Genomic DNA, 27,320 nt, shown 5'->3' on the forward strand with positions numbered 1-27,320 from the left:
AGAAATTTACAGTAAAGTATGTTTGCTAGTCGCCTCCGTCCACGACACCTAATTGGTAGTTGGACGTTAAGCCCCGCCTGAAAAAATAGGCGATCACTTTACTTTACTACTACTTTACAAACAGTGTTTAGAAGGTAAAGATGTGCGAAGAGCAGCCAAAAATAAGGCTTCTTAAGACAGTGCTAAGGCCGATGGTCACCTATGGCTTAGAAACGTGGGTTTCGACCCACGAGCAGATGAGCAAATGATACGCAGGTGAGAAAGGAAAATATTAAGGAGAATATTTGGACCTGTGAGCGACAGAGGAAGGCTTCAGACGTGCCAAGAAGTGGCTGAACTGTTTGGTGAGACCTGATATTGTGTCTTGCATAAAAGGCAGGAAGAACTCTGCGATGGTTGGGACACATGGAGGATATAAGGGCTCCAAAGAGCTCTTATAAGGCATTGTATAGCGGGAGAAGGCCCCCGAGGCAGACCAAGGCTGAGATAGCTGAGGAACGTGGAGGACGACTTAAGGCAGTCGGCCTGCAAGGTTGGAGAACGGCTGCGAGGGACCGTGAACGGTGGACGGCTGTCGTGGCTGAGGTCCCAGGCCCTTCATGGGCTGTGATGGCCAGGGAGTAGTTGTAGTTCAGTAATAGATGATATATTGAAGTCTTTTTGGTGGGCTAGATTAGAGCCATATTAAAGAGCGTACACCATATGACGAAGGATAATATGAAGGTGAAACTGGAAAGATTTGATTCTTTAAATTCCTTGATTTAAACCAATGATTCGATTTTCGTTCATTTATAACATATAATCTTTCTTTGAAACATTTTCGAGGCAAATTTTTCTTTTTGGAGCAGCTATGGGGTAACGAAAAAGGCTGGTTTGAGTTTCCTTTTAATTTAGTGTGATGTTTGGTCCAATTAAAAAGAAGGTTTGTGTAAGGTATCAACGGTTTAGGGTTTTTGAGAGAGTTCTTTAGTTTCTAAAGTTTCATTAAAATTGATGTTAAAAACGTTCTCGGAAAGTATGAATGTCACGTTTCTGTTATCATTATGGCTAAACTAACCCCTTTCTAATTGACGTTACAACTCGCTTGCGCGAATCTTGGCCTCCTCTATCAAAGTTTGCCAGTTGTTCCGGTCCAATGCCAAGACCATCCTGCTTCGGACACCAAGTAGGAGTTTTTGGCATCCTTTGAAACACCATCACTCCATCGCGACCTCGGTCTGCCCACTCGTCGCGGTGCCATATATATTTTCTGTAATTACCTTATATGGTATTTCCTCAGGATTCATTCTGCCTACATGTTCTGCTCAACGAAGGCGTCCCAAGCTTTATTAAACGTGGTGACGTCGACGTTCCATGTACAAACTCCTTACTTCCGCTTTACTTCTCCGTCTCCATGTTTTACCATCCATAAATGGCTCCACAGATCCTTCGAAGAATTTTCGTTTTCTTTCGAATCGAAGAAGAACAAGCTTGTCATTTTTTGATGGTGACTCCCAGCACTCTGTGGCATAATGTTAAGACAGGTCGGATAAGGGCGTTGTAAAGTCTTATCTTAGACGACCTGGAGATTAACTAACTTTTAAAATGATCTTGGAAGCCCAAGTACGTCCTGTTAGCCAGCAGTATTCTTCTATTAGATTCGCTGTGCACATTATTGTCGGAGTTCACCTGCGTGCCTAGGTAAATAAAATTATGCAGCCACACGGAAGTGTAATTTCCCAATTAATAGAAAAGAACAATGAATTAATAATTAATGCTGCACTAACTAATTATAAAAACTCCATGTTTATTGAAAAAAAAAATCTTCTCACAAGATTCTTTTAATTTAATTTTTCGAGTGGGGGTGCACCTACTCAAAATAGACGCTTTGATTTTGTTTTTTTTTTTCTTTTGTTAAACCCTTTCCGTTTTGTCTGTTTAACCCCGTTCCCTTCCTGTTTAAATTTAATTAATTTTGTTTTCCATGTTAAGAAATTTCTCGGGAATAAAAATATTTTTTTCTCCTTCATCCTTTTAAAAATTAATACCAAAATAGATGTCTAAAAAAAAAAAGGATAACAGAAAAATATCCTTAAAAATTCTTTTATTATTTTTTCCAATATTTCCAGAGAATCCTTGTTATTCCCAATTTTTATTAATGAAATATAAACAAAACATTCAAGTTTTTGAATGGATTATTATACCTAACTTTATGCTAGTATTTTCTTGGCTTTTAATGAAGTATTGACAGGTGATATTTCATTAAAAAAAACTTATCGGTTCATTATACCTAATTAAACTTGATCTCTTATTGTTAAGATTTTATTCAACTTTGAACTCTTCCGTCAAGTCATAATCTCAGACTATATATAGTATCTTTATATTACATATTTTAAGAAATTCAAATAATTTACATGTTATCCCCCCAAGAAAATGAACACTTCTTCTTTCCCTTGCAAAAGAAAGTTGATTAATTTGTGCTTTTTCTTTTGTACAGACCAAGCGACCTTCCAATTAGTAGCAGAGGGGTTAAAGCATCTTGGGAATTCTACTTTTTATCTCTGATCGAAGATTGATCCACACTGTGGAGGCTGTGAAAATAATTTACAGGTAAATGGTTTTCTTTTAAAGATTTTTATTTTTTTTTAAGAAAAAGTACTTCCTTCGACAGACCCCAAAAAATCCATCCCACGCTTAAAAAAAAAAAAAAAAAATTAAAGATCCTGTTAAAAAATTAAATGGCCCTCCCACAATTTTTTATTTCTGACCTAGTTCAATTACAATAAATAAACGAATAAGTTTAAGAAATAAATATTACATAGAGAGGTAAACTGGTGCAGATATCAGCTACTTTAAGTCCAGGTCAAAACGAGAGAGAACCGCTGCAACTTTGCTAACATAATTTCAGGCCAAGTGAATGCTTAGAATTTCCAATAAGCCGAGGCCATAGCCGATATAAAATTCAAGACTATACTAGTTTCAGGTCAAACTGTCAGCTCTATTTATACTCTTCATACATAAAAGTAGTTTTATGTATTAAATAAATTTCAATTAGGTTTTTCAATTCGATAAAGTTTTTTTTTTTCTTTTAATAAAAATATAAATATTTAATTTGGAATTTGGATTCAGCAAAGGACTTTTACGGCAGATTGTTTTAATTTTACTAATTCTGGTATAAATACTCAATGGAATTTCTCTTCCTAAGTCCTCAAAGTGGTCTTTTCAAATTTGGAATGCATACTAAATGTTTTTTTGGCAGCTTCAAGAAGGGTAATCATAATAATAGGGCTTTTGAGAAGAAATGGCGTCCCATAATATCTTTTTAGAATACCTTGCTGTTTACAAAGCATTTACAAAACAAAGATAATAAGTCTTTAGCTGACGGCTTTTACAAACGCTAAGGTTCGTAAAAGATACTCACTTCCAGTGCAGAGAAATGGTATTTTTTTTTTTTGGTAAACATATCCTTGCCAGAATGATGTACAAGATTGAAGGATACCTCATATGTTAGGGTCAAAGGAAGAGGTTTATTTATCTTTCAAAATATCGTAACATTAGCTACCATCGATTTTCTGTTTTTTTTCAATTATCGAAGTTACATATCTACAGAGTACTTTGTCAAAACTGCGGAAGACGTCAAAACAAATCATTTATTATTATACTAGGATTTAGACAGGAGTAGATAGATATTAATGTTGCTTGATTTGGATAAACTCGTAGAACCAACCACTAGGAGTGCAGTTCATGAGGCTCTCAGAGATTGGATCTGGAGAGAGAACATGAAAATAACTGGGTGATGCTTCCTGGGGGTCAAACACAGCAAGAGGGTCTATGCAAACAAAGAACTAAAGAGACTCTTGTGCTTGGGCAGAAATCAGATCACTCTGATTACAGGCCTATTCACAGGGCACGGAAGGTTCAGAAAGCACCTGACCAAGGTGGGGGGGGGGGACTTATCAGGTCGGAACCGTTGTGCAGATTGGGCTAGGAAGAGGAAGAAACGGCCTCTCACCTGCTGTTCGATTGCTAAGCAATCGAGAGACTGTGCTACGATATCTTTTTGGTACCTTGAGACCAAAAGAGATTGTAGCGCAAAAGGAACTGGTAGGGAAAGCCCTCAACCTTCTTAGAAGGGGAGGTTTCACCTACTAGACTTAAGGGAAAGCACAATAAGAATAAGCCTCTTGGTGGCTGCAGTGCCGTGGGGCATGGGTCTCGTCCCGCCGTGTAAAAATCTAAAAAAATCTATAAATCTAGAACTAACCACGATTATGATGTAAATAACCAATTTGCGTTTGTTCAGTCCCATTTTTTTTGACTATTTTAATTCGAGTTTACCAACTCCTTGTATTGAGAAACGTATTCAGAAATTTCTTTAAATAATTCGAAACTAAAATCTCAAATTTTTGGATTCTGAAGCATTCATTACAATTTTATACTTGGTTTTATTTATAAAGTGATCTCTACTTTGCGAAAGTAACTAGTAAAATGTTACTATATTTTAAAAAGTGTAATAAAAATTAAAAACAAGTTAAGATTGATCTGTTAGTTAAAACAAAACGATAACGGCTGACAGAACACAAATGTAAGGAATCTGTTCTAGAAAAGAGAAACCCCCGAGTAACTTTCCAAATGACCCAATTCACAGATAAAAGATGACCTAAGTAGATAAGCTGGTAAAAAGCACGCTGAAGAGTGAGAAGCTAAAGTATATTAATGGAACTTTTTGAACTTTACTTTATCTTTAACCAGCTGTTCTCTGACGTTGATTGGTCTTTTCCTTTGAATGAAAAACGCGCATGAAAACCTTGTATTTTCCTTCAATAAATCAATAAAAATAACAACAATATGTTCTATTTGAACATCTGAAGCAGTTAAAAACCAAATAGTCATTTATGGATTGAACTTACAGTTATTTGTGTATTAATTTTAATGGCGGTTGCAATTTAGTGAAATACCCACGGTGAGAATATAAACCAATATTAGATTATCTGATGCTTTTTAATTTTGATTATAATCTATATTTATTTAGTTGCTATTTCACAAAAAATTATATTTTTGCCTTGCGTTAGCAACTACTAGTTAAAAAAAAATTATGCATTTATATCAAACACAGATGGGCTAGTCGTAAATCATAATAATAAACTTGTAAGAATTTTATTAACCACAGACAAGCTTGTGTAGCCTCCAGGGGTAGTCTCGTGTAACTAAAAAGTCTGGAAATCTTTTACGACTTTTTCAGTAGTTTAATAAAAAAAAATCAGAGCTTTAAACGCTTTCATTTTTCTTCATAAAACTAGAGAAACAAGCGCCATAAAAAAGTTTATTTTATAAATAATAAAATTATGAAGACTCAATGTTACAAAAATTTCGACGCTAATTATTTATTTTAAAAAAAGAAATAGATACGTCACTATACTTTTTTTTTTTTTTATTCATTTCGTTATTTACAATCTGTATATACATATATACAATAAGTAAATAGGAAGAATGAAAGATAAATGGATGCGTGAGAGGCAGGAGGAGAGGAACTACCAAGTAGTAGCACTCTCTTACAGGATATTAATGGTGTATATGGTCTACAGACTGCCAGGAAGTCGCGGGGCCACTGGCGATTAAGTCGGCAAGGAGTATTGTTAGGAATGTCAGAGGAGACGAGAGACTGTAAAAGAGGATTGGAGCAAGTAGAGAGAGCAGTATGGGACTTTTTGATATTTCGTCTTGGCAAGTTAGTCTATAAAGGGAAAGTTGAGGTCGTTGTGAAGAGTATAGGTTAGTCACCGTAGAAAGGAGCGTCAACTATCTGTCGGAGGAGTTTAGACCGAAATGTCTTGTACTGTACGTATGTTTGTAGGTTTGGCTGAACCGCACTAGCTCTAGTCCTTAACACTACATAGCAACTTATATTCAAAATACATTTGCAGATATGTTACCACATTCTGTGCAATTAACCCTGTTCAAATAATAATTAAGTTACAATTATCCCCAAAAAAGAGAGAGAGTTTGCAACAAATTAAACGAAAGAGAGAATGAGAGCTTTTAAACAAGGAAGTTGGAAGCATCAATTACGGTTCATGAATGATTGCAGAATATGGTTTATTTCAATTAGCTGTGGCCTAATTTTGATTTGATCGTATAATTTTGTCGGAATAAAACCGTTAAGTTAATTATTTAATTAATTTTTATAGTGAAAATTTTTATTGCTTAATTTGATTCTCTATGAAATACCTACGGAGGAAAAAATAGTAAAAAAATTCTAAACTATTGTTTTAATATAAAAAACAAGCATTAAAAATCCTCATGGCGGAACGAACAAGCACCTTGTGGGCGTGTATACTGGCCAATAGAACCGTACGTAGAGTGGGGGTACACCACACTCAATGACACGCCTACCTACCTCTACTACGTTCCACCATTACGACTTTTTACACTAATTTAGAGGCACAAAAATGTTCTTTAGAATTTTTTCTCTATTTTTCCCTCCGTAGGTATTTAACAAAGAATGAAATTATGCAAAAATAAAAATAAATTATTTTGAAGATTTATATTACCGTTCACAATCAATTACCGTTCATGAATGATTGCAGAATATGGCTTATTTCAATTAGCTGTGGCCTAATTTTGATTTGATTGTAGAATTTTGTCGGAATAAAACCGTTAAGTTAATTATTTAATTAATTTTTATAGTGAAAATTTTTATTGCATAATTTGATTCTCTATGAAATACCTACGGAGGAAAAAAAAGTAAAAAAATTCTAAACTATTGTTTTAATATAAAAAACAAGCATTAAAAATGTTAATGGCGGATCGAACAAGCACCGTGTGGGCATGTATATTGGCCAATAGAACCGTATGTAGAGTGGGGGTACTCCACGCTCAATGACACGCCTACCTACCTCTACTACGTTCCACCATTACGACTTTTTACACTAATTTAGAGGCACAAAAATGTTCTTTAGAATTTTTTCACTATTTTTTCCTCCGTAGGTATTTAATAAAGAATGAAATTATGCAAAAATAAAAATAAATTATTTTGAAGATTTATATTATGGTTCACAATCAATTACCGTTCATGAATGATTGCAGAATATGGCTTATTTCAATTAGCTGTGGCCTAATTTTGATTTGATTGTAGAATTTTGTCGGAATAAAACCGTTAAGTTAATTATTTAATTAATTTTTATAGTGAAAATTTTTATTGCATAATTTGATTCTCTATGAAATACCTACGGAGGAAAAAAAAGTAAAAAAATTCTAAACTATTGTTTTAATATAAAAAACAAGCATTAAAAATGTTAATGGCGGATCGAACAAGCACCGTGTGGGCATGTATATTGGCCAATAGAACCGTATGTAGAGTGGGGGTACTCCACGCTCAATGACACGCCTACCTACCTCTACTACGTTCCACCATTACGACTTTTTACACTAATTTAGAGGCACAAAAATGTTCTTTAGAATTTTTTCACTATTTTTTCCTCCGTAGGTATTTAATAAAGAATGAAATTATGCAAAAATAAAAATAAATTATTTTGAAGATTTATATTACCGTTCACAATCAATTACCGTTCATGAATGATTGCAGAATATGGCTTATTTCAATTAGCTGTGGCCTAATTTTGATTTGATTGTAGAATTTTGTCGGAATAAAACCGTTAAGTTAATTATTTAATTAATTTTTATAGTGAAAATTTTTATTGCATAATTTGATTCTCTATGAAATACCTACGGAGGAAAAAAAAGTAAAAAAATTCTAAACTATTGTTTTAATATAAAAAACAAGCATTAAAAATGTTAATGGCGGATCGAACAAGCACCGTGTGGGCATGTATATTGGCCAATAGAACCGTATGTAGAGTGGGGGTACTCCACGCTCAATGACACGCCTACCTACCTCTACTACGTTCCACCATTACGACTTTTTACACTAATTTAGAGGCACAAAAATGTTCTTTAGAATTTTTTCACTATTTTTTCCTCCGTAGGTATTTAATAAAGAATGAAATTATGCAAAAATAAAAATAAATTATTTTGAAGATTTATATTATGGTTCACAATCAATTACCGTTCATGAATGATTGCAGAATATGGCTTATTTCAATTAGCTGTGGCCTAATTTTGATTTGATTGTAGAATTTTGTCGGAATAAAACCGTTAAGTTAATTATTTAATTAATTTTTATAGTGAAAATTTTTATTGCATAGTTTGATTCTCTATGAAATACCTACGGAGGAAAAAATAGTAAAAAAATTCTAAACTATTGTTTTAATATAAAAAAACAAGCATTAAAAATCCTCATGGCGGAACGAACAAGCACCGTGTGGGCGTGTATATTGGCCAATAGAACCGTATGTAGAGTGGGGGTACTCCACGCTCAATGACACGCCTACCTACCTCTACTACGTTCCACCATTACGACTTTTTACATTAATTTAGAGGCACAAAAATGTTCTTTAGAATTTTTTCACTATTTTTCCCTCCGTAGGTATTTAACAAAGAATGAAATTATGCAAAAATAAAAATAAATTATTTTGAAGATTTATATTACCGTTCACAATCAATTACCGTTCATGAATGATTGCAGAATATGGCTTATTTCAATTAGCTGTGGCCTAATTTTGATTTGATCGTATAATTTTGTCGGAATAAAACCGTTAAGTTAATTATTTAATTAATTTTTATAGTGAAAATTTTTATTGCATAATTTGATTCTCTATGAAATACCTACGGAGGAAAAAATAGTAAAAAAATTCTAAACTATTGTTTTAATATAAAAAACAAGCATTAAAAATGTTAATGGCGGATCGAACAAGCACCGTGTGGGCATGTATATTGGCCAATAGAACCGTATGTAGAGTGGGGGTACTCCACGCTCAATGACACGCCTACCTACCTCTACTACGTTCCACCATTACGACTTTTTACACTAATTTAGAGGCACAAAAATGTTCTTTAGAATTTTTTCACTATTTTTTCCTCCGTAGGTATTTAATAAAGAATGAAATTATGCAAAAATAAAAATAAATTATTTTGAAGATTTATATTATGGTTCACAATCAATTACCGTTCATGAATGATTGCAGAATATGGCTTATTTCAATTAGCTGTGGCCTAATTTTGATTTGATTGTAGAATTTTGTCGGAATAAAACCGTTAAGTTAATTATTTAATTAATTTTTATAGTGAAAATTTTTATTGCATAGTTTGATTCTCTATGAAATACCTACGGAGGAAAAAATAGTAAAAAAATTCTAAACTATTGTTTTAATATAAAAAAACAAGCATTAAAAATCCTCATGGCGGAACGAACAAGCACCGTGTGGGCGTGTATACTGGCCAATAGAACCGTATGTAGAGTGGGGGTACTCCACGCTCAATGACACGCCTACCTACCTCTACTACGTTCCACCATTACGACTTTTTACACTAATTTAGAGGCACAAAAATGTTCTTTAGAATTTTTTCACTATTTTTTCTTCCGTAGGTATTTAATAAAGAATGAAATTATGCAAAAATAAAAATAAATTATTTTGGAGATTTATATTACCGTTCACCATCAATTAGCGTTCATGAATGATTGCAGAATATGGCTTATTTCAATTAGCTGTGGCCTAATTTTGATTTGATTGTAGAATTTTGTCGGAATAAAACCGTTAAGTTAATTATTTAATTAATTTTTATAGTGAAAAATTTACTAAATAAGTTGATACTTTATGACCTAATTAATGTGGTTATTAGTTTCTGCTTTAAGTCTTTCTCCAAATCCAACATTTCATCCTGCCATGGCTTCACTACCATCAGTACAAACACCAATGGAGTTACCCTATTCCAATCCCTCCTGTTTAAAAAAAAATCATCCACTTTTAAGAATATGTCTTTCTCTGTTGTATGATCTTCCAATGCCCAGCAAAATAGCAAGTCTTCGTATACATTATTTTCATGATAATTGTGCTGAATCTTGAATGACTCATCAAGTTGTATAGAATTTTGGGCTTTGTTTAATTCTTTCCATTAATTGCTGATAGAAGTCCTCAGCAATTTCTGTAATCCTTTTACCAAACTGTATCATTTGATAATGGAATATCATGCAGTTCATCTGCACACTTTTTCCCATGAATCATCTCAGTAGCTTTAACTGCTACGAGCAAATACAAATTCCTCACCAATTGTAAAAGGTCTTTTCGCTTTTGCTGTTGAAAACGATGTTTAGTAGGATGCTAATAAGTATTTTTCCTGAACCGTAGCATATTTATCAAAACATAGTTTTTCTTTTTTTGAATCTCTCAAAAGCCTTTCAAAATATTCCACTGTTTTATTTCCATGGGTAAGGATGCATCGTTTCAAAATGTCTTTTTAATTTTGTGGACTTCATGCTTGCATCAGCCCAAAGTTTCGTTGCAGATTAAACAAAGCGGATGCTGTTTATCGTGATAATTATTAAAAGTAAACCCTGTATTGCAGATATGATTCATTGTCTGTTATGAATCTGGCTCTTTTCTTGTATTTTCGACCTATTTGCCGATGTACTCGAAGTCACTTTGGTTTCTTCTTTTTCGGATTCACAATTTCTTGGTTTGATTTAGCCACTTATCCATTTTAGAGCACAAATTCAACTAAAATAAATCGTAAATTAGTAAGGTTGTTTTCAAATTGTATGAAACGTAGAACTTTATAGCCATTAGCATTTACCATGTATTTGAAAGATTAATAGACACTGTGCTATTGGGCGAAACCTAAACAGAACAACGAACTTACGAGGGTCGTTTGAAAAGTCCGTGCAAAGTCAGAGAGATAGCACTACTGGCGCGTATCGAGGTTTTGTTTAGTTAGTAGCATCTCTTGGAAGAACACACACCAAGTTTCAGCCAGATCGGTCAATTTCTTTGTGTTTGGCATTCGTTTGAATCGAGGAAGTCGAGTGATTTTCAAAAGATGGACGAAAAAGAATTTCGTGTGTTGATTAAACACAACTTTATGAAAGGCAAAACGCCTCAGGAGACTAAAGAGAAGCTTGATAAACATTATGGTGACTCTGCACCTTCGATTAGAACAGCTTATAAGTGGTTTCAAAATTTTCGGAGTGGCCATATGGGCACAAGTGACGCTGAACGTTCTGGACGCCCTGTTGCGTCTAGTTACTACTCCAGAAATCATTGATTCATCCATGATATGGTGATGGATGACAGAAGAGTGAAGGTGCGTGAGATTGCTAGTGCTGTGGGCATCTCGAATACATAATATTTTGCATCAACATTTGGACATGACAAAGCTATCCGCAAGATGGGTGCCGCGATTGCTCACGCTTGACCAAAAACGAAATCGTGTTAAGTGTTGCAAGGACGGTTTGCAGCTGTTCCAGAAGAATCCGCAGGACTTTAAGCGTCGTTTCGTCACTGTGGATGAAACATGGATACATCACTACACTCCTGAGACCAAAGAACAATCTAAACAATGGGTTACCAAGGGGGGAATCTGCGCCAAAAAAGGCGAAGACCGTTCCTTCGGCCGGAAAGATTATGGCGACTGTCTTTTTTGGGATTCGCAAGGAATAATCCTCATCGACTATCTGGAAAAGGGTAAAACTATTACAGGTGCATATTATTCATCGTTATTGGACCGTTTGAAAACCGAGCTGCAAGAAAAACGCCCACGATTGGCCCACAAAAAAGTCCTTTTCCATCACGACAACGCACCAGCTCACACCTCAGTAGTTGTGGTCGCAAAATTAATGGAAATAGGGTTCCAACTCGTTTCACATCCCCCCCTATTCTCCAGACTTGGCTCCCTCGGACTACTATTTGTTCCCCAATATGAAGAAATGGCTGGCGGGAAAAAAGATTTTATTCAAACGAGGAGGTGATTGCAGAAACGAATGGCTATTTTTCAGAGCTTGGACAAATCCTATTATTCGGAAGGGATCAACAAACTAGAGCAGCGTTGGACGAAGTGTATAAGCCTAAAAGGAGACTATGTTGAAAAATAAAAAAGGTTTACCCCAAAAAATTAAGTAGTTTTAATTTTTGCACGGACTTTTCAAACGACCCTCGTATACTTCATTTGCATGGTATCTTTGATAGGATCACTACAACATATATCCCCACTGCTTGATGAACTGTTCGCGAGTTACTGCAGTAAACCAAAAAGGACTTGTATTTTCTATTTACTAGTTACTAAAATATAATTGAGTGAATTAATTTATCAGTTCACAATATATTTCCAAAAATTCGGTCAAAAATATGGTCGGACCCATAGTTTAAGAAGCACTGGTGTAGAGGGTTCGATTCTCCTGTCTACGCTTTGGGGTTCATTTAATGTTTAATATGAGAAATGTACAGTACACTATGTTAGCTAATCGCGACCGTCCACGACATCTACTTTGGTAGTTGGACGTAAAGCCAGCCTGAAAAAATAGGCATTACTTTACTTTTTCCTTGCAGGCTTTAAAGAAAATATTAAAAAAGAAATTTAAACATAAACCATATGTCTAAAATTAGCGCAGACTGTATTGATAGGATATATGTAATCCGCTTCCTTCCAGGGGTGCTAAACGTGGTGAGGGGCGGTAGGAGTGAAGGCACGTGTGTCTGTGAGATCACGCGGCAAAGCTAATGAGATGGTCACGTGACTTAGAAGGGCTTCCATTGGTGGCCTTAACAGTTGATGACCGTGTTGCTAAGCAGGTATGAATAAGATTATCTGTACTTATTTGTAGTGATTATTATTTGTAATTAGCTTAATTCGTTAAGCTGTAGGTTTAATTAGAATTCATGGAATAAACTAATTGGTTAGTTTAATTTAAATTTAAAGTTTTGCTTAATTTAGTAATTATGTATTATTGTAGTTTTTTGAATGGGCATATACAATTATTAGACTGCTTAATATTATCTAGAATTATAAAAACCGACTGGTGCCTGATAATCTGTTCGGAATATTGCCGTGCTTTGATTCGTCCTTTGTTCTTTTCTCCTAAAGACGGATTTATAATACTTCCAAGTAGGTCGTATCTTTTAAATTTCAAAGCCAGAAATATCGAATCCTATAAACGCAAACTTATGCACTTCTTTGCAAGTACAGTTCCAGAGCTTAGAAAACGTCTAAAGTGGAACTCGCAAAAGAGAAACCTACTAAACCCTACGTTAAGGGTTTTGTAGTTATTATTTAAATTGTTCCAAACTTCCTGTGATATTTATAATACAGTTTATTACTGCTTACTAATACAGTATATTACTGGTTTACTAATACATTATATTACTGGTTACTAATACAGTATATTGCTGGTTACTAATATAGTATATTGCTGGTTAGTAATACAGTACAGTCGACTCTCGATAATTCGAACTCTACAGCTGCTAACTTCGGTAAATCGAAAAAATGCAGTGTATTTAGATACGCTCGATAACTCGAAATCCTTTTCTTAACAACAGGGGGTGAGAACGCTCTATAATTCGAACGAGGCCGCTTCCCCTCTTTATAATTCGAATTTTCCCTAGTAATGTTTACTTCTCATTTTCCGCTTATTGTTCATTTCCTGCGTAATGTTTCCCCCCTTTCAGCCCAGTTTAACTTTCCAATTCTCTTTCTAAGTTTGTCACGATGAGAAGTACGTCTCCCTTACTGTGTCCGACAAAGAAAACAGTATCGCGGCCGTGAAAAGTGGTTCGAAAAAAAGAAGATATCGCCAAAACTTTCAATATTCCACCATCAACGCTTTCTACAATTCTAAGTCACTTGACTTAGTCTAGCCACATTGAAACAAAAAACTGTTCTTCATTTTTTTAATTAGGTACATATGTATATTATTATTTATTGAAATGTTAATACATATGTAATTTTTTTGTTCTTTTTTGTCGTTTTCATTATTTTTACTTTTTTACTTGAGGCTATATATGTCTAAAACTTAGGTAAGCTCATACGTATTTTCAATATACGTATGTACACACATATATACATAATAATATACATAATAATAACTCTTAATAATTCTAATTTTTTCCCCCCTTCTTGATAATTCAAACTTCTTGATAATTCGAAGTCTCGATAATTCGAATTTTTCTTGTAGTCCCTTAAATTTCGATTTATCGAGAGTCGACTGTATATTACTTGTTTTTCACATTTCAGAGACAAATCTGAATAAAGGATGCTGAAATTTTACAGAATCGATTGATTTTCTAAGTTAAAATTTTTTTAAAATTGTCTTGAAAACGGAAGATGAAATGATGTTGTACAAAACTAAATTGTTCTCTTTTATTTTTACTCAATTTTGGGTAAAATTTCATAAATAATCGTGAAAATTTTTCTATTTTAGTGTCTTCAAAGGAAATATCCTTTTTAATGAAACAAAAGAATTATTATTTAGAAAAATGGTCTAAAATACATATGTTTGGCAAATCACCACCTCAATAAAACTGGGAAAATCATCCTCCAAGTTTTGATTAAGCCCCAAATGGGGAAACTCGACCAAAACCTAAAATGCCCCTAAAAAAAAAACCCTAAGCGCAACTTGACGCAATAGGTTACCCACTTTTTTTCTTGTATTTTTTTCTAACAATTAGCTGGAAAATATTTTATTTAAATATTCTCTTTATACTGAAAATCTATATACCAAGTGAACGGATTCAGGATTATGGATTACGAGGCTATACTCAGTGATGGCCAACCTCCAGTCTATTTTCTTTAGAGACAACATTGTCCTTCATTAGGCAGTGTGCTGAAAAGGAAGCGCTAAGGGCCAACAGCTGGGTCCGAACTCGAGATTTCCGCTTGGGATACCTGTACGCTAACCACTCAGCTTATTCCTTGCTCCCGGATGACTCATTCTTTTCTACTTCAACACATGACCGGCTATTTAGTGAGACATTTAATTTTTAAACGCTGAAGCGCGTCATAAAAAAAGTGGAATCCATAATGCTTTAATAATGGAACCGCATACTATCAGGGTGAACTGTAATATCATCTTAAATAAGGCGATCTATATGTAGTAAAAACAAAAAAAAACTGGTCAAATTAACGTCACGCACTATGACGTCATAATCTTTGGTGCGTGTAAGCCGCTTTACTTTAAATATGTAAAGTAATTTTACGCACTCCACTATATCAATCAGTCTCTGATAATAAAACTGATAATACTTTTAGTAGCGTAGGTTTCTGCCATAGATTATATTTACGGCATAATACTGATGGGCATTCTAGGAAATAAGATAGGGGTTAAAAATAACTTTTATTTCTAAAATTAGGTTAATGTCAATTCGTAACTCGTTGGTAAATTGTGTTATTTAGGGAAATGGGAAATTGGCTGCTAGGTGGTGGTAAAAAGGAAATGTCTTAGAAGTGAAATCTTTTACGAACTAAGAGGCCTAAATTGAGTGCCATCAGTGTTTATAAATAAACAGGAATTACAAAATATTAGTCTATTTGGAAGAGAACTTATTCGCAAAAGGGCGACCAAAATTCAAAATTATTTCTTAGTATAGGTGTAAGAAGACAGTGAGCTGTAAGAAGCTCCTAGGAAGAGAAAATCTAAGGGTCAGCAGCTGGATTCGAACCTGGGACCTCCGCGTGGGAGTCCAGTACGCTGACCGCATAGCTAATCCCTTCCCTAGTGTAGGTGTTGTGATCAACTATGAGTAAGATCAACTAGAACTCCAAAAAAAAAAAGAAGTGAAACGAAGCTCTATTGAACTCAGAGAAGCCTTCATTCTTCTCATCTGAGCGTTGAAGCTCAGCTCGAGTTCGCTCATTAGAATGCCCTAATCTTTACGATTAGTCTCGTAATTCGCCTTCTTCACTCATTGCGCAGTAAGCTAGGCTCTTTTACTTTCATCTGGTGATTGAAGAAGTCAAACTATTCGACTCATCTGACAAAATGGACTAACTTAAGTTGTGCTGCCCATTTAAAAAAATTCTCGTCCGTAGTATTGTCTAAAACTAGTCTGGTTGCTAAGACATTCAGCCGACTATCATTAGTATCCTGGTATCTAATCATTAATTAGATTACTATAGTTTTTCGCTTATTTTTTTTATCCGAAATTATAGTAAACATGATTACTTAAACTGCTATCGTTCATTTCCTATCCAAAATCGAAAATCAGATTGCAATACTTTCTCTAACCAGTATGAGAAAATGAAAAGAGGGACATCATTGTTCAAAATGTGGAAAAATCGACTTAATAACAAAGAAAAACAATTGACAAAGGAAAAAATAAAGAAAAACACAAAAAAAATTGGAAATCTCATGTACACACACTCTGACTAGTAAAAAATACAATAATAAACCTGGCACAGGCTATAAACGTAAAACGTGAATATAGCCTGTGCTTCCACCGCCTCCGGCCCCCGGACCGGCCAGTGGTGGAGTCCCGCCTCCAAGAGTGACGTCATAGCACTCCCCGGTGTGTATAGCGGTCGATATCTGAACAAGCCCGACGGCGACCGAGTCCCCTCCTCTTTCACTCGGCGCTGACTCATCACCGCACTGCCCCCGCTACAGCCGCCCCACAAACAGTATTTTGTGCCATCTATATATACGTATAAATATAGATATATCACGCACTATATTTGTTTTCCTGTATACAAGAACATTTTAGTATCATATCTTTCCGCATTTATGGATCACCAGCTTTGGTCGAGACAAGCATTCTCCGTACACAGAATGTTTATCTCGCTTCAGGCTTATCTGCACTTTCTTTTTTTGGCGGCTTTTGTACAAGTTATACGAGTAAAATTAGTTGCCTATTTAGAGTCGATTTCCTTTCAACCAATTAAACAATTGGCTTGCATCATAAGCCTTTTTTGCCCTATCTATATTTGGTTAATTTTGGGTCAAATTGTTTTAAGTTAATTCTTAGTAAAGGGGGAGAGAGAGTTACGTAGCGTGGTATTTTATGTGAGTAGGTTGATGATTCTCCAATTGGTATACGGAAAAACTTCTTCTGAAAAGTGAATAGAAAAATAATTGCCTATTTTTTCAGGCGCACTTTACGTCCAACTACCAAATTAGGTGTCGTGGACAGAGGCGACTAGCAAACATACTTTACTGTAAATTTCTTTTATAAACCATTAAATAAAATCCAAGGCCTAGACCGGGGGAATCGAACCCACTAACCAACAATACATCTTAGCTTTACAGGTCTATCGCCTCTAACCGCTCGGCTACCGTGGCGCCTGCTGAAAAGCACATATAATATCGAAATGATTTTTCTGTTTCCAGTAAAAACAAAAAATACAATGATAAACAGTTTTCAAATATGTTTTCTTCTTTGTATGTAAAAGAAAACGTAAATGTGAGAATTTTAAAAATTATAGTAAAGAAAATCGTCTCAGTTTTCAGGTCTATTTTTTTTTTCAATTTTCTCTTATTCTATTTAGTAAGTTAAGTATGGACGCTCAGATTTTTAAAAAAAATGAGTTCTCACTTGAATCTTTTTATTTATTATAACTTCCTTGAATTCGAAAAATTAGACTTTGTATTTTTTGAAGTTGCGGCGGTCAAAATAACTCTAAAACTCAGAATAAAATCATTGAATATTCAAATTTGATATGTAAAGTAGGTTCTATTTAGAGATTCATTGATCAGCCACAACCAAATGACCTCAAAGAAATCTTTGAGGCACTATTTGAGTCCAATTTTCAAAATTTTAAATTGTGATCTACTGAATTCACTGGAAATGCGACGTGATTAGCAATTGCGATTTACTAAATATTAGCTCCTAGCTTATTGATTAAACAATCTATATAGGTCACGATCTAATTATGGACCTCCACATCTGCCAATAACATCCATCCTTTGTAAACAAAACCCTTAGTAATTACAGATCTAAATTATCCCCTAAGTACAATCACACGTATACACTGTACCCCTGTGTTCATTTTAATTAGGAAAAGTGCTGATGTACTTCATTATGAAACTTTTAATAACCAGCTAATGAACAATATTTTGCTTCTTTGAAACATTTAAAATGAAGATAAACTTACTAGAACTTACATACTGCTGACGTAGTTCCAAAAACTTGTTAGTCTATTTAACAACGTTCTAGTTATAACTTCCGTTAGGAGAAGTAATGGATATTTTGAATTACATTTTTATAGTTTTAATTGTATAATGAAAATAAGTGCAGGATAAAGAGATAGGCTCAAGACTCTCCGAGGAATTCCGAACTAGCAAAGGCCTTCTGCAAGGGTGCTGTAAATCGCAGGTCTTATTTAAGATCTATCTGGATGTAAGCTTTGAAGGAATGGACCAGGAAATTCTGCAAGATGTGCGTACAGGTCGGGGACTTCACAGTCTCCTATTCGCTGACGACCAAGTCCTGATCGCAAATGATGAAGAGGGCATCAATTATACGGGTCAGAAAGCTGGCAGAAGAATACAGGAAGTGGGGATTAGAAATAAATACTGAAAAAGCGGAACACATTACTGCATCCTCCACACAATGAATGTGTAATTAATGGCCGAAAATTAAATAAAGTCAAGCAGTTTTAATTACCTGGGCTCCTACCTTCAAGTAGACGGAACATCCGAAATGGATATGGAAAAGAGACTGACTTTGCACAAGGAAGGCGATTAGAATGCTGAATTCTGTATTATGGAGCAGCAATATCCAGATCAGCACCAAGAGGCATATTTATGATGCGTTGGTTCAAAGCATCTTGCTCTACGCATCAGAAACATGGACAGTCAGCAAGAAAATGCAGAAAAAGATAGAGACTACTGAAATGGATTTCTGGAGGCGTTCCGCGAGAATATCTCGCAGAGAGAGGAGGAGGAATGCGGATATAAGAAAAATAGTGGAGAAGCATAGCACAGTGACGGAAGAAATGGAAAAGAAGAAACCCTGATATGATTCGGCCACGTGTTAAAGGATGCCAGAAAGTAGAATGCCGAAGACTGTTCATGCAATGGAGCCCGCCAGGTACGCGGAAAAGAAGCAGACCTAGGAACTGGTGGCAAAATGGCATCGAAGAGCTAATGGCTGGACGAGGGCTGTGCTAGCAAGACGCGATGGATATAGTGCACTGGAGAACTAGTATACATTGAATAGAGTAACTGCTGCAGTGCATTACGTTATTGGTATATGTGTGAAGTGTAGGCTTTAAAGTAGGAAAATTGGTCTGAGGAAACCTCAAGGTTGAGAAAAAAATGCTTAAAAAAAAAAGAAGTTTTAATTGCATAATTATCTTAAGATACTTTTCCTGCAGTACCGGTGAGTAAAATTGCAATATTCAACTTTTAGACTGGTCCAGCTTTGACCTCTTAACCGGTAAGATCAATGCAGCAGTGTTAAGCCTCGTTCTTCCAAAGTTTAAACACTCCAGCTTTTGAATTTCGGTCATCATGCTTCCATTTCTTTGTTTTCTTCGACAATATTTGATTAAATGAGGTCCTGCTATTAAATATCTTTCCACTTCAATCATAATGTACAAGAAAATTGATTAAACATGTCAGAACAGGCTTAAAAATAGTGAAATCGCCATTTTTAATCATGTTACTGATTGTATTTAAGTTTACGATTGTGTCCAGTTCTTTCTGATTGATCTCTAATTTCTCTCTAATTTTTGTTTAATGATGCTTAGTTTTTGGTTGTATATCTATTCCATCACTTTATAATTCCTTAAAGAAACGAGTTGAGATGTAACCTAAACTCAACTTACCCGATGCTGATAGTTCTGACCTGGCTTACATTCAAGAGTGACTTTTGAACACCAAGTAGTTCCTATACTCTTAGTCAAGGGATGAATTGGAAACAGCAGTGAGCCGAAAGTCTAAATGCTTTGTTAACACCACTGCCATTTTGGCTGAAAGTTCGTTCATCTGAAAGAAGGTCAGGTCCTCTCTTGATTAGATTTCTAAACTTCTGCAGACTGTGGTCTTTTTAACCACAGAGTCTTACAAGTCTCTGCAACTCACTGAGAGAAAGTTATCTACCTAAGTTCTAACAAGAAGTCAGGAGTTTATATTATGTTAAATAATTGTGCATAATCACTAGTAAATTTAAGATTTCTTTATCTTCAAATATCAACAAGCAAAAACATGGAGTCAATATCATTTTCTGTATTTCATATTTTCTATTTTTTTCTTTTTACTTTACAATAAACGTAACTACTTAGTAAATAGAACTGAGAAAGTCATATTTTTTGTCAGGTAGAAATCATGTACATAAATATATCTTGGATCTTGTCACGAACGAGTAAATTCAGTAGAAAATGAGCCAGCTTCGTGACACATCAAGAAAATAGCATGAATGAAAGAGATCGAGGACTTGAAAATACAATGAACTGAACACGAAATCTTTGACTGAACAAGAAAGTTAACGTCTAGGGCTTTATTTACTAGATACAAGTTCTCGTCTAAAAGTGTTTATATTTATTTAAGTCTATTTCTGGGATTTTGTTATTGGTTGGTTTAGTTTCGGATATCCGGATAACCATTAATTATGCTAATTAAGTCTTCTCCAAAGTACTAGATCGAAATATCCTCTCCAAGTTGCGGTAGAAGTTGTCGCATTATTCTCGCAAGGCAAATTTCTACTTGTATCTTTAGTCTCCTCCGTCTCAAATTTGCTGGGCTCAGGAAATATATGTAATCTATACAGGTTATATCTGTTTTTGTTTATAGCCCGCATTTTGGTTGGTTCTTAACCACAATAAATTAGAAAAATTTGGTTACCTTTTCTGTTAAAATAATGTCTTCTGATCGGATTTCCGCCCAATTTGGATTTCTAACAATTGAATTCAAGTAATTTAGGTAATGAAACAATACGTTGTACTGTTGGGGGTAATTTATGTTATAAATTCCCCCCCAAAAAAAACTGTTCAAAACGCGATTCCAGGCGATGAAAACATTTTATTCAGCCATCGGTTGAGTCTATTCTCCTTTATATTTTCTCCTCAACTATTTAGATAAATTCTGAAGCTCCAAAAAAAAATAAAAAGTAAGAATATTGCCAATTTCAGTCATTATTTTTTGCCAAACTTTCGACCTAGGGACTTCGGTCATCTACAGGGCTGTGGAACATATTTTTTAGTGACCATTATAATGTATGTACATAAATTTGTTGTAAAAATTTAAATACCTTATGCTATTTGACGATTATAATATTCTTTTTTTATTATTGGCAACACTGACCTGTTCATAACCAGAACATTTGTAACCTACTGCACTCAGTGGTCTCCGTAAAGAAGCAGACTTGACAAGAGACAGTACGAGAACACCTTATGAGCCCGGATAATGGGAAGAAATGTAATCTTCGAAGGCCGCGGTTCTCATCTTTTCCGGTACCTTTATCAAGTCGAAGGAAGTGTTAACACTTAATTCGCTCAATAAATGTTCGTATTTTAAGTTGTACACATCTAACTTATTATTAGAATATACCTTATCTCTAAAGGTAGAGATTCTAATAAAACTTTCTGTGTAAATGGGGCCTTTCTTTTTTGTCCAATATTTGTGAGTGAGGACTTCGGTATTTAATTGGCTTATTTTGTTATAAATTATTCGGTTCGTGGCTAATTTTTTTAAGACATATCGATCGGACAGTACTTCTATTCTATAAGCGAGCGGTAATTCGCCAGCCTCTGCGTACATTACGTCCACAGGTGTGCTGTTCAAGAATCCGAGACACAATCTGATACATTTATTTTGTAATACGTGAAGGGATAGCATAACATACTTGCAGGCCTGACCATACAGAAAACACCCGTAATCCAGTACCGCTCTTATTGTGGCCCTGTAGAACATTAGGGACACCTCCGGGTCCGCCCCCCACTTCCTGTGGGAAAAGGCTCGTAGTGTGTTGAAGTACTTTTCTATTTTTAGTTCCACGGTTTCGATGTGTTTTTTCCAATTAAGTACTTTGTCCATTGTCAACCCTAAGAATTTTGCGGACATTTGTCATGGAAATTTCCAGTTCGCCAGTACCATCTCTCCTCTTTCTTGTAAAAGGGCAGAGAACTGATTTTGGTTCTGACAGCGACAGCCCGTTCAGAAGTGTCCAGGATTTTAGGTTTACCATAACTTCTTCAAACGCTTTTTTGCAATCCTCAGAAGTTTTTTGTGTTGTGTACCTTAGATGTTACCAATGTAATTAATATTATCGTTGTTAATGAATATAAGGTAAATAATGTTTTTAAACTGTGTTTTTTATATCAAATTAAGGTACATTATAATTCTGTTACTGTAAAATATGTTCTCACAGCCCTGAAGATGACCTAGTCTTTTGGTCAAATAGAAAATGGTGTCTGAATATGATGATAAGTAAGTAAGTAATCGCCTATTTTTTCAGGTGGGGCTTAACGTCCGACTACCAATTAGGTGTCGTGGACGGAGGCGACTAGCAAACATACTTTACTGTGGCGCCTCGAAATTGGTGATAATCTTTCTTCTTTTTGGATTAATGGATCAGTCAATAAAAAACGATGAACAATGTCCTGAATATTGTTTCTTTTTATATATTTATATTATAATGATATTTATATTTATAAATATTATTTAGATATTTATTAATATACAGATATTTATATATTTAAAGATTGCTTTGGGTATTGAGGGTGTGTTCAGAATCGGACAATAAGATTGTTCACTATTGGGCAAAATGTCTATACCATGTTTACATCCCAGAATTCCATAAAGAGAAATTTGAAGATATCTGGCACAATCAATAGTCAGAGATCAAAAAGTCAAAAATTATTCTACAGCAGGTTGAATTCTTGTATAAAGAAACCCGAAGAACAGATTCGCAACTTGTAAACGAACATGTCAAGGAGATGGCTTGCATAAAAAGTAAGGAACTGAAATACTGAGAACATTTAATTAAAATACTAAGATTAGAGGGGAACAAAAAATTGTCAAATCTAATAAATTAATAAGAACTGCAGTCAGAAAGAAAATTACAAGATATCCGGTGATGATTTGTTCATGCAAGAGAAGAGCCAATTCTCTCTCTCTCTCTCTCTCTCTCTCTCTCTCTCTCTCTCTCTCTCTCTCTCTCTCTCTCTAATATTCTCGGCCTGAAAGTAATTTCAGCCAGAATTCCTGTTGAATTATGATACGAGATCAAAGAAATATTCCAGGGATGTTTATATGTACTTTATACAAAATGAAGTCTTACAAAAAAAACAAACCGTATGAATCACACTTTTAATTAAAGAGGATTCCAAGTGAAGACCTATATTTGTTGTTTAAAGGGTATAAAGGGCCAAGGTTCTTTTAAGTGGATAGCGGAAGGGCAGTTCTAGAGAGATGATAAGTAGGCTAGCTGTGTAATATTAGATTTGAACTTTCACTTTATCAAGCAGTAATACTTAACATCCGAGGTCTAAAATTACCTAGATTGTTTTAACTTTATAATCTATTTCCGGATGCAGTTTTAATAATGTTCTCCTACATTTAAATTGCATCTACACAAAAAAAAAAAAATCATCTGATGCTTGTAAAAGGGGATGTTGATAATGATGAAGGTAATTCAAAATAGTAGCTCAGTAAAGAACTGAGCAAGAACAATAGCAATTTAAATTAATTGTAGCTACTTCATAGAACTGAGTATAACTTGGTGGCTTAACTCTCTAGTATAGAGTTTGTTGTTCTTTTATAATTTCTTCGATGAAGCGATGATTCGTTCAAATTGTACTAGACATTAAGTGGCAAACTGGGAAACAACAGTTGTAGTGAACGATATTGTCAGCAAAATTTGGCATTCAGTAACACATTTGGTTCGTTTAATAATTTTATAGTCATTTTTCCAATCCTCAAATCTTATCTTACCAAAGCTTTTGCAGACTAAGAGATTGTAGAATCGTACAATTCACCAAATTATCTGAATCTATTTAAGGAGATCCATCAATAAGTAATTTACACTATAGTTATTGATGGTAACCTCATATTTTCTGTCCATTTTGCTATGATTACCTGCCCCCAAAGTACTGACCTAAAACCTCTTGACGAGTTCTAAAAATAGAAGTTACACATCTAAGTGTTTGTATAATATAAAATTCTAAAATTTATTGAAAATCTTGGAAATTTTTGTTGAGGGGATTTGATCACCAAGTTCGTTCTTACTGCATAGTTTCAGTTTTGAAATAATTTTTTTTTTTTTTAAACTCAGGGGACCTCAAACGGATATTTCTAGCTTCACAAAATTTCGAAAATTTGACAAAGTAAATAATAATAACAAAGGGAAGGGATTAGTTATGCGGTTAGCTTACTGGACTCCCACGCGGAGGTCTAGGGGTTCGAATCCAGCTGCTGACCCTTAGATTTTCTCTACCTAGGAGCTTCTTACAGCTCACTGTCCGGTGATGGGCAGATGTTGTCTGCAACGAGAGAACACTGTCCGGAGGTCGGCAGTGCACTGGAAAAAGCCGTAGGTGCCAATAACCTTTGATTTTGTCGCGTCTTCAATCATTAAAATAAAGTAACCAAATATAATTATACTGTTCATTATTTTTGGTGACTGATTCATAGTTTACAGTAGGATGAAAAAATAAATGCCAGTTTCAGTCATTATAAACTTCATTATGCCGAGCTTTCGACCTAGGGACTAGGTCCATCTTCAGGGCTAATTTACAATATTGTAACGAAGTTGACCTGGGCGGAGAAGAAAGGCCTGGATTGTTCTAGAGGTTGAACGACCAAAGTCAGTAACAGGCCGCCACTGCATAAACAAAAGGGGCGGTATCTACTTGTGGCAGAAAAGAAAGGCCTAGATTGTTCTAGGGGTTAAGCGACTAAAGCCGGTAACAGGCCACCACTGTGTAGACAAAAGGGCCGGTCTTTACTTTAACTAGAAAGAAAAGGGCTAGATTGTTCAAGGAGTTAGTGACCTGTGTAAAAGCCAGCTAAGAGAAAGGCCTCAGTTGGGGTGGTGGCATATGTGTTTCCCAGCCAGTGATTGACAGGTGAGAGTGAGACAGACGGAGTTGGAGAGAGACGGAGAATGGGAGGAGGCGGCTCACAGCTGAGGTGGTGGCAGTATGTTTTCTCCAGCCAATGAACGTCAGGAGGGCGTGGAAACTTATGCTCAGAGAGTTGGAGGAGGGCAGTCCCAGTTGGAGGGAGGCACGCAGTTAAAAGGAGGCAGACATAGCTGGAGAAGTCAGTTTTTAAGCAGTTTCAATCAAGTTTTTAATCAAGTTTTAAGGAGTTCTTAACGAGTTATTAATCAGTTAGTTTTGGAGTTAGTCTTGGAGAGTCAGTGTTGAGACATAGTTAGAGAGAGTCAGTGTTGTGGAGTGCTTCAGTGGTAGCTAGTTGGGAAATTAGTCAGTTGATGAGTAGAGCTGTTTTAGTGCAGCTGAGACTAGTGCAATTCGGTGCAGTGCGGACCAGTGGTCAGTCGGGGAACAGTTTTGTGGCGTTACGAAGTGAGTAAGTAACAGTAAACTGTTGTGACTGTTGTAAATGGTGACTGTAATGAATAGCGTTAGTTGCTAGTAAATGTTAATGTTAGTTAATGTTAATGTGTGAATAAATCAGGTTATTACTTACAAACTTTAGCGAGTTTTATTATTTAATCAAACCCACATATTTAATAACTAGTGGCAGGCATTAGTTGTGAAAGTAAAGTTTTTTTTATTTTGGGAAAAATTTTACAATATATACTGTTTTAAAGAGGTTTGGTGTGTCTTCTGTCTTGTCTGTTCATGGACTTCATGGACGGTTCATGGACAAGACAGAAGACACACCAACCCTTTAATGATGTAAAACAGTATATTGTAAATTAGCCCTGAAGATGACCTAGTCCCTAGGTCGAAAGCTCGGCAGAATAAAGTTTATCATTGCTGAAACTGGCATTTATTTTTCCATCCTATTGCAACCAAAATATATGTATTATTATTAGTTCCAAATTTTTCACCTCACTACGAGTATTTTGAAAATTATGGTAAACATTAATTTTTCCCTTTAATATACAGGAAATAAATTAAACAGGTGGAAAATTTAAATTACTATGAAAACAAAGCGTATTCATCGTATTTAAATTACCTTTATCGCGGTAAACCACAATACCGCCATATTTAACATTCATTTTATTAGCCTGTGTATGTGTGTGAGGGTGCCTTCACTGTTTTACACGATAACACACCTATATATCTCCCTAAATCTAGGAGATTGAAAGTGGGTTATAATTTTGTTAATTGTTTGACTTTGCGTAAGGTCGTTTATCACAATTCTCCATTAATATATATTTACGTAATTAATTACAGAATTAAATTATATTTAATCGATATTACAAAACAGTTAACTGCGAGCAAATGTGAAATAAATTGAGTTTTGCAATCGATTTTTAATTACTGGTCAATTGTTGAACAATGATTTTTTTTTTTTTTTAAGCGTTGCAACGGATAGTGCCATCGATAGCCATCGAAATAAGTTATTCATTTGATTTGTTCATTTCCCATTCGAGTTCATGGTAGTGTTTGATGAAGTTCATTACTGAAATAAAAATATGACACTGCTGCAAATATGGTACTCATTATTCATTAAAAGATATTTGGAGTTTCGTTATACTGAAAACAGTATTTCAGCGACATGTATGAACTTGCGCAACTCATTTACCAAGGCTAGACGCCATTAGCCTTTAGAATATAATATAACTAACTGTAATTCTGTTAACTAGAATCTTGAAAATCAAATAAAATTTACTCTTGGCTAGTCTAAGCGTTCTGTAATCAGATAAAACAAAATTAGCCTAACAGATATTGTAAAGAAAGCAGATGACCAATAATAGTTTTAATTTTTAACTTTCAAGAAATGTCTGAATGATTGTAACTTGACCATCAGTTTTCATTTGTTACTACCTGATTGCGTTCTTGATGGGAATTATTGTAAACGATGATTTGTCATTCTGTGTTTTTAACTGATTTAAAAATGTAAGTTTCTCTTTTAGTAAACAAAAAAATTGTTCTAGGTGTAGTCTGTCACAGTTAGTTCTACGTGTAGTCTGTCACAGTTAGTTGTACGTCTAGTCTGCCACAGTTAGTGCTACAAGTAGTCTGCCACAGTCAGTTCTACGTGTAATCTATCACAGTTATTCTACGTGTAGTCTGTCACAGTTAGTTCTACGTTTAATCTGTCACACTTAGTTCTAAGTGTAGTCTGTCACAGTTAGTTGTACGTGTAGTTTGTCACAGTTAGTTGTACGTGTAGTCTGTCACAGTTAGTTAGTTCTACGTTTAGTCTGTCACAGTTAGTTCTACGAGTAGGTCATAGTACGTTCGCGCGGCTCTCAGAGATTGGATCTGGAGGGAGCACGAAAAGAACTGGGTGATGTGTCCTGGGGTTAAACACAGCAAGACCTTGATGCCTTGGCTGTGTAAGCAAAGATCCAAAGAGACCCTGTGTTTGGGCAGAAATC

At 35.1% G+C, this 27,320-nt stretch overlaps 1 protein-coding gene and 1 long non-coding RNA gene across 3 annotated transcripts in view; one reads left to right on the plus strand and one right to left on the minus strand.

Annotated features, from left to right (window-relative positions):
• Positions 1-27,320, plus strand: part of LOC141458410 (uncharacterized) — a 105,348-nt gene that overhangs the window by 56,013 nt on the left and 22,015 nt on the right. For both annotated transcript variants that reach the window (XR_012460931.1, XR_012460932.1), the window contains one exon: positions 2,477-2,589. This is a non-coding gene — a long non-coding RNA (uncharacterized lncRNA). The remainder of the gene's footprint in view (positions 1-2,476; positions 2,590-27,320) is intronic.
• The window catches only part of Cdk5alpha (Cdk5 activator-like protein), a 94,285-nt gene that overhangs the window by 48,007 nt on the left and 18,958 nt on the right, over positions 1-27,320 (minus strand). The window lies entirely within an intron of this gene.

The sequence above is a fragment of the Rhodnius prolixus genome, unplaced genomic scaffold (genome assembly GCF_049639745.1).
Source record: "Rhodnius prolixus isolate KJV_2025 unplaced genomic scaffold, Rpr scaffold_5, whole genome shotgun sequence".
NCBI classification, from domain to species: Eukaryota; Metazoa; Arthropoda; class Insecta; order Hemiptera; family Reduviidae; genus Rhodnius; species Rhodnius prolixus.